The sequence below is a fragment of the Protomyctophum bolini genome (assembly GCF_963924005.1).
Source record: "Protomyctophum bolini genome assembly, chromosome: 20".
Taxonomy (NCBI): domain Eukaryota; kingdom Metazoa; phylum Chordata; class Actinopteri; order Myctophiformes; family Myctophidae; genus Protomyctophum; species Protomyctophum bolini.
The window spans coordinates 33,992,148-33,998,680 of NC_137881.1; the positions used below are offsets into that span (position 1 = coordinate 33,992,148).

Sequence of the window (6,533 nt, forward strand, 5' to 3'; positions counted from 1 at the left end):
GTGATGCAAATAGCCTGCATCCTTAGACCGACTCAGTTGAGAAAGGACACAATCATGTCACCCCCTGGGGTTCCTGTGACGCAATACCGTACTGTAACCGAATCCACGCTAAATATAAATCAGGGGAATACACACTCCCCAGGCGAATGGATCACCTGCCTAAAAAATATACATTATATTACATAACAATTACATTAGTTTGCACTGTTGGTTGCAACTTTGCATAATACTTTGCCAATCTTAAAGTTGTCGGATACATTTTCTACATGAATATAACCATTATTAGCCATTGGCTATCGCGATTAGGCGATAGCCAATGTAATTCATGTGTCGCTCGCCGTTCTCCCACTGTTAAAACGCACTGTGAGATGTCCCTGGGACCCATCTAAAAGACCACCCCTGGGTCCAATAAACCCATTACACTTAACCTATTTACATCACTGCAATCAGTCCTAATGATTATCCATAGGCAGATAAGTTACGCTAATTCTGTCCACATTATGGTTTGGGAAAAGTATACTAGTCCCCTCAGGATAATAACTAGGCTGACAATTTATAATAATGTTATGAGTGGTGTTGTTTTTGTCCTGTTATAGCTGGTCCGAGTCGGAAGGATGGTCCAGGTGCTTGCAGTCAGAAACCTGTTCCTCCGATCGATCTTCCTGACACCATCTCTGAGGTCTCCGTTGCTCCAGTTGCCCTTGGTGTGTATTTCATTAGTGTAAAGCAATATGTTCATAATATATATTGTAATAATCTGCCAATGAGTTTGAATGTTAATTACGTCTTTCTATTACACATTTGCCACAATAAATGGGCAACTACCCCTTTCACAGCCATTATTATACTTTTTTATTTATTTTTCTAAGCACAACATGTTTTTAAATATCCCATACTCTTTATACAGAGCGTTTCTTACAAGAGCTCCAGCACTCTCTGAGCGTTGCCTCGGCTGACATTGAGGAAGCCCCAACCCCAACAGCTCCTCTCCTAGCTTCATCAGACTGGGCCACACGGAACCGCTCTCTCTTAGAGAGATGGCGGGCACAGAGACCCCAGCTGATTAACAGCACTGCAGCAAAGCAGAATGTAGGCACACGCATGTGCCAACAGTGTGCCGTGAATGCAGCTGCTGTGTCCTGTCATGGCTGTGAACCACGCCCATTCCTGTGTGCTGGATGTGACATCATCGTCCACACAGACATGAGGAACGTGTTCCACAACAGGAATGCGATGACTGCCGGGTTCTTCCAGCCTTTGTCTCCCACCACCTGTATTGAGGATAAAGCTCATTGCCATTGTGGTAAGTTGTTGTTTGTGAGTACTGAGTAGACCATACCACGTCCTCTCTGCTCATTAAACTCATTAGTTTGACCACTTAAACAATGCCTTTTTCGTCTTGTGTTACGGCCATGGTCAATGGCCTTGTGGCCTACAGACACAGGAGATAGGCTCCTGCCCTATATGGGCCTCATGGCTCGGCAAGGCTTACTACTTTACTTACGGCCATGAATCTTTTTAACTTAAGTAAAGATTCAGTCTCTTCAATTATCTAAATTCAAATGTATGATGTTTTTCAGAGCGATTTGTACCTGTGCGGATACCGGACAATATCTGCAGTTGTCCAGATGCATTGAGGGTCAACCCGGGAAAGAACATTGCTGTGATCACACAAGATGGTAAGGATGGGATTTAGTTTTTGTCCTTTTTTAAAAAGCATCTTAAAAAATATATTTACTAAGTAATTCCCACAAGGTTTGTCATAGGTGTATTTATTAAATCAAACGCATGCCTATTGACTAATTTATGCCACGCTAAGTTTTACATTATAGTGTCTTTGATTTTTCCAGGACGATATGATCTCAGGATGCCTGACCTGAGCTGTAACTCATGCAAAGCCACGTGGACTGCTGGAGTGGACCATCTCATTCACAGGAACTACTGGCCTGCTACCCCTCAGTTTTCGACGGTGTATGACACAGATATCTTTTTTTCTTTTCACCAAATGAAGATGGCTTCACCAGGCTTGTCCTGTCAGGCATTTTTAAGAATGCTACAAGCTCGAACTGTCCACTTTGGCAGAGTGAGTATGGTATTTAGCCTACAGTATTTTTTTCATGTGCGTTGAATTTGTTGCTCGTTATTAGCAGTTGATTTTCCTATTTTGAAATAGACTGGGACCATCTGTGCCGATTCCTTCCTGAAAAGCTACTTTCAGTGGGAAGTTGTACAGTTCGAGGTAGACAACATCTGCAAGGAGGAGCCCTTCAGTTGTCCTGCTTGCACGCCAGAAATGGTAGCGATTTCGGTGGATGGGAACCGTAAACTGTATCGCTTTAAGAGCGCAGCAGCCAGGTAATTCAAAATGAGTATAATGTAACAGCATTAAAATTACCAAGAAAACAAAAGACTTGTCTTATTTGCACCAAGAAACCTTAGCCTGAAAGATGTAAAATGACAATGTTGAGTATGTTGTCTTTCTTTCTTAGATCTGAGGAACAGGCCATCTTTGATGGAAAATTCATCGCAAGCGATGAAGATGTCTCCAGCTTTGTGGACTACATTCACCAGACCACCAATCATGTAAGATTGCATACTAGCTAGCCCCTTTTCGGAACCCTCGGTTACCTTTTCTGAATTTTGGACGGCGGTACCCTAGGTTCCCTCGTAGATTTTTACAATAAGCTCATTGCTTATACGAAAATGTTTTCATTATCCATTTTCCATATTGTAGGTCTCTGGAAGAGGCGTTTGTGGTGGTCAGTGGTCTGCAGCCAGGGAGACGTCCAAAAAGTCCACCAGTAACCTTGACGAGGAGGGGCTGGAGCTGGCAGTGTGCAGGCATGGAGTGCTACACGGGGCACTTAACATGTTCAGGGGGGAAATATTTGCGTACCCATTGTACCTACAGAACCAGCTGGCCAGCAGGAAAATAAATTTCTTCTGCATGGACGTGGCCTGCAAATACTGGCCCTACCTGCAAAAGGTCAGCAACAAATGTCCAGAGCTGAAAGAGCTTCTCGACATGAAGCCCTTCTTGTCAGTGTTTCACGCCAAGGCCCACGACTTCAAATGTGAGGTAAGGAAACATTCTCATGTGATTTCTTTATCAGAACACCAGCACATGGATGTCAACATCATCTGTGCATTGTATTTGTTGTTGTATATTTACCCAGGTGAAATGGAGTGGACAATACCAGGATGGCGCGGGTCAGACACTAGGGGAGGAGGTGGAGCAATGTAACGCCTTCCTCTCAAGGATTGGAGTGACCACCAAGCACATGTCTAAAGCTGGTGAGATGACCACATACTGCAACATTTAAAAAATGTGCATATACTGTTGTCACGAAACGGTCGGTGGCGTGACGTCAGGCCCCAACGTCATGTCACCCTATAAAGTGTGGCACGGACTCAGCAGTCAGTCAGACTAAGAAGTGTGCCAGTCAGTCAGTCAGAAGAAGAAGCAGTAGAAAGAAGATCAATAATATAATAATATACTACAAGCAATATAAAAAGGAGGTACTTCCAACGCCGAAGGCAAGATACAGATCCTCTCTATAAGACCTCCTCAAGGAGCCTCTTATACCAGCCCTTTGACAGCTCCCTGCTAATACAGGAAATGGGCATTACATATACTGTATAATCGTACTCGCAAATGTGTTAACCCATTAACACCTGGGACCAAATTCTACAAAATGTCTGGTCCTCAAATTTTTGTATGTCAAGGACCCACATAATTATCCCCAAATACCCCTATTTGACAATATGTTGTTGTGAAAGAATATATATTTAAGGATTTGCACAAAAAAATAGCACTTCATAGCTTTAAGCTGCTATATTTCAACAGATAAAGCAAAAAATAATGGTTTATGGTTAAAGCTTTTAAAACAATGAGGTGACACATATGCATCCTCAGTTCTAAATGGGTTAACCTATATTATGATGATATTAAACATCAATTTCAGTTTGAATCACACACAGACATGTTGACCCTCGTGACCATGTAATCGGCAAAATAGTTTGGTTAATGTTTGCAACTTTTTTATATTTGCAGGACGCACAGACATGTTGACGCTTATGGCAATGCGCTGGAATCAACAGAAGTTTGCCAATTTAGCCACCTCTTTGTCTCGCCGATATCGGAAGGTAATGACATCAGTAATGTTCTTTAAAGGGGAAATCTACTCATTTACAACAGTGAACTGTGTCATTAATATACCTTAGTGTCGAAGGAATGAAAAAGTCCCCCCTTCTGTTTAGCATAAACCTCCGTTTATGTTGCCTTCACAGGAGGCAGATTAAACGATTCATTGTCAAAGGAAGCCATGCAGCGACATGACGTTGCAAAGGCTCAACGATGAATGTATCTGCTTCAAATCTCACAACGCGTTTTTGTATTGTTTAATCTGCCCGTGTGAATGCACCATTAGATTGTCATGTGATCAGTGACATCACGAAATTGTATCGTTCTACACAACAACTCTAAGGTATAATGACATAGTTCAATGTTGATAATGATTGGTTTTCCACTTTAATGTTCCATGTGAAAGTATTTGACATGTTTGAGACAACATTTGTTTTCTTGTCTTTCTTTGTCATTGTAGTGCGTTAAAGATCTTCAAAGCCAGCTCCAGAACCTGGAATCAATGAAGGTTGATTTTGCAGTGGCTGAGAGCCAGTTGGAAGACTGGGTGAAGGACGTCCAGGAGTGGGCAGAAAGTGAGAAAATTATTATTGTTAATGCACATTTTGTTTTCCAGAATAAGGTAGGGTATTTAGCCAATTTAGGCATTTATCAAACGCTCTTAATCCAGAGCGATTCACATTAAGCAAGAACAAAGAATATGGTAATACATCAAATAAAAGATAGTCATCATGAATCATACGTAAGCCCAAGAACCTAACAGTGGAATATCTATATATATATGATTTTTGGTGTGCAACTGGCTTAAGTGAGCATTGTGTATTTTGGTCTCCAGCAAACACTCCAAACCCTTAACAGCAGCTTTCAATGACCTGTGTCACTGTCTGATGCCAAAGTAATAGACATTAGAGAGTAGCATTAGAGAAAAAATATTTCATGGTCAATGAGAACATTCCTTAATAGCTTTTTCTGTCTGACACTTAACCCTTGTATCTTATAATTTAGTTTTGTACACACACTCATTTCTTCTCTGCAGCAACAACAACTACTGCTGATGAGCCTGATGCGTTGGCCAACAGTATTGAGATGATGGTGACCAGTATCAAGCGGAGGTCTCAGCGTCTCTATAGAGACAACGATGGAAACAAAGCTCGTGCCAGGCTCCGTACCAAGATAAGGAGGGAGACGGAGATCCTTACTTCTGTTGTGGAGCGGTACAATGCGATGGTTCCTAGCACAGAATCCCTGTGCATGGACACAATCCTGACTGTGGATACAGCATGGCCATGGCAGCTCCAAGACGGTGGTGTGTACACTAGTCTGTTTACTACTTCCAACAAATTTGACACGTAATGACCCATAATATACTCGCTTGCTCGTTGAGTTGGTGAGAGGCAATTTTGAGTGTTGTGGTTATAAGCATCAATTCGTTAATCCCTGTGAATCTTTGTCATAAATGCATTCCAGATTATGTCGGACTCAAAAAAAAGAGAAAGGCGTTTGACACCATCATGGCAGTAAGGAGACTCAAGGAGGAGAAGGAAATCCTTGTGACCGAGATGGAGCATCACTGGAGAACTCTTTCAGCTTGTGCCCGTGACCTGAAAGAGATGTCCTACATTGTTTGTTCTGGAACAATGACAAGTATGTATTGCGATAACATCTTTTGCTAAAACTTTCTATGCATCCTATGCATGTCTATAATTCATTATAGATATACTTAAAATACATTACCAGTAAGACGCACGCATCCGCCATTCCGCCTGGGTAACGGCAGACTGCTGGGCGAGCGCTGGCTGGTAAGATCTTAATTTTCAGGCCTGTTAAGTTTTTGCCGGCTGCCGGGCATGGCTGCACTAATAACTTTGGGCCAGGCCCGTCTAGAGTTTAAATCGACTGGTATCAGTCAAAAGGGAGACATCGAAGAGGAAGGATGGATGGGGAAAGATCAACATATGGAATGTCTGAACAGGTCAGCTCCATATATGGAGATCTAAGGGTTTGAGGTCAGATGTAGAGTTTGGATCTCCATATATGGGCTTAATATTGATGACATCCCTGATGATGCCACATGCTCCATCTCTGATCATGAATATAATACACACCATTGATGATTACTGTTACTAACAGATTTTTTTTGTGTTCTACCCCCAAGACTCCTGGGACCTAAGTGAAGATGGGTTGAGAGGTCTGCACTGCATAATACTCAAGAAGGAGTGGGACATGAGAAAGGTGATGATGCAGTCACGAGCATGTTACATGCAGGCTTTGAGTGGAGCAGAGAACGTCACCTTTTTGGACAACTCAGATGAGGATTATGACAGCGGCTCTGACATGTCTGATGACGATTTTGTTTAGCTCTCCTGTGGTTCTGTCTCTCGCTCTCTCA

The 6,533-nt window shown here is 42.3% G+C and overlaps 1 long non-coding RNA gene across 1 annotated transcript; it reads left to right on the top strand.

Annotated features, from left to right (window-relative positions):
* The first annotated feature begins 3,174 nt into the window (after positions 1–3,174).
* Positions 3,175–4,697, top strand: LOC308335491. The gene is made up of 3 exons (XR_013966021.1): positions 3,175–3,294; positions 4,055–4,146; positions 4,605–4,697. It is a non-coding gene; the product is annotated as an uncharacterized lncRNA (long non-coding RNA).
* The last annotated feature ends 1,836 nt before the right edge of the window (positions 4,698–6,533 follow it).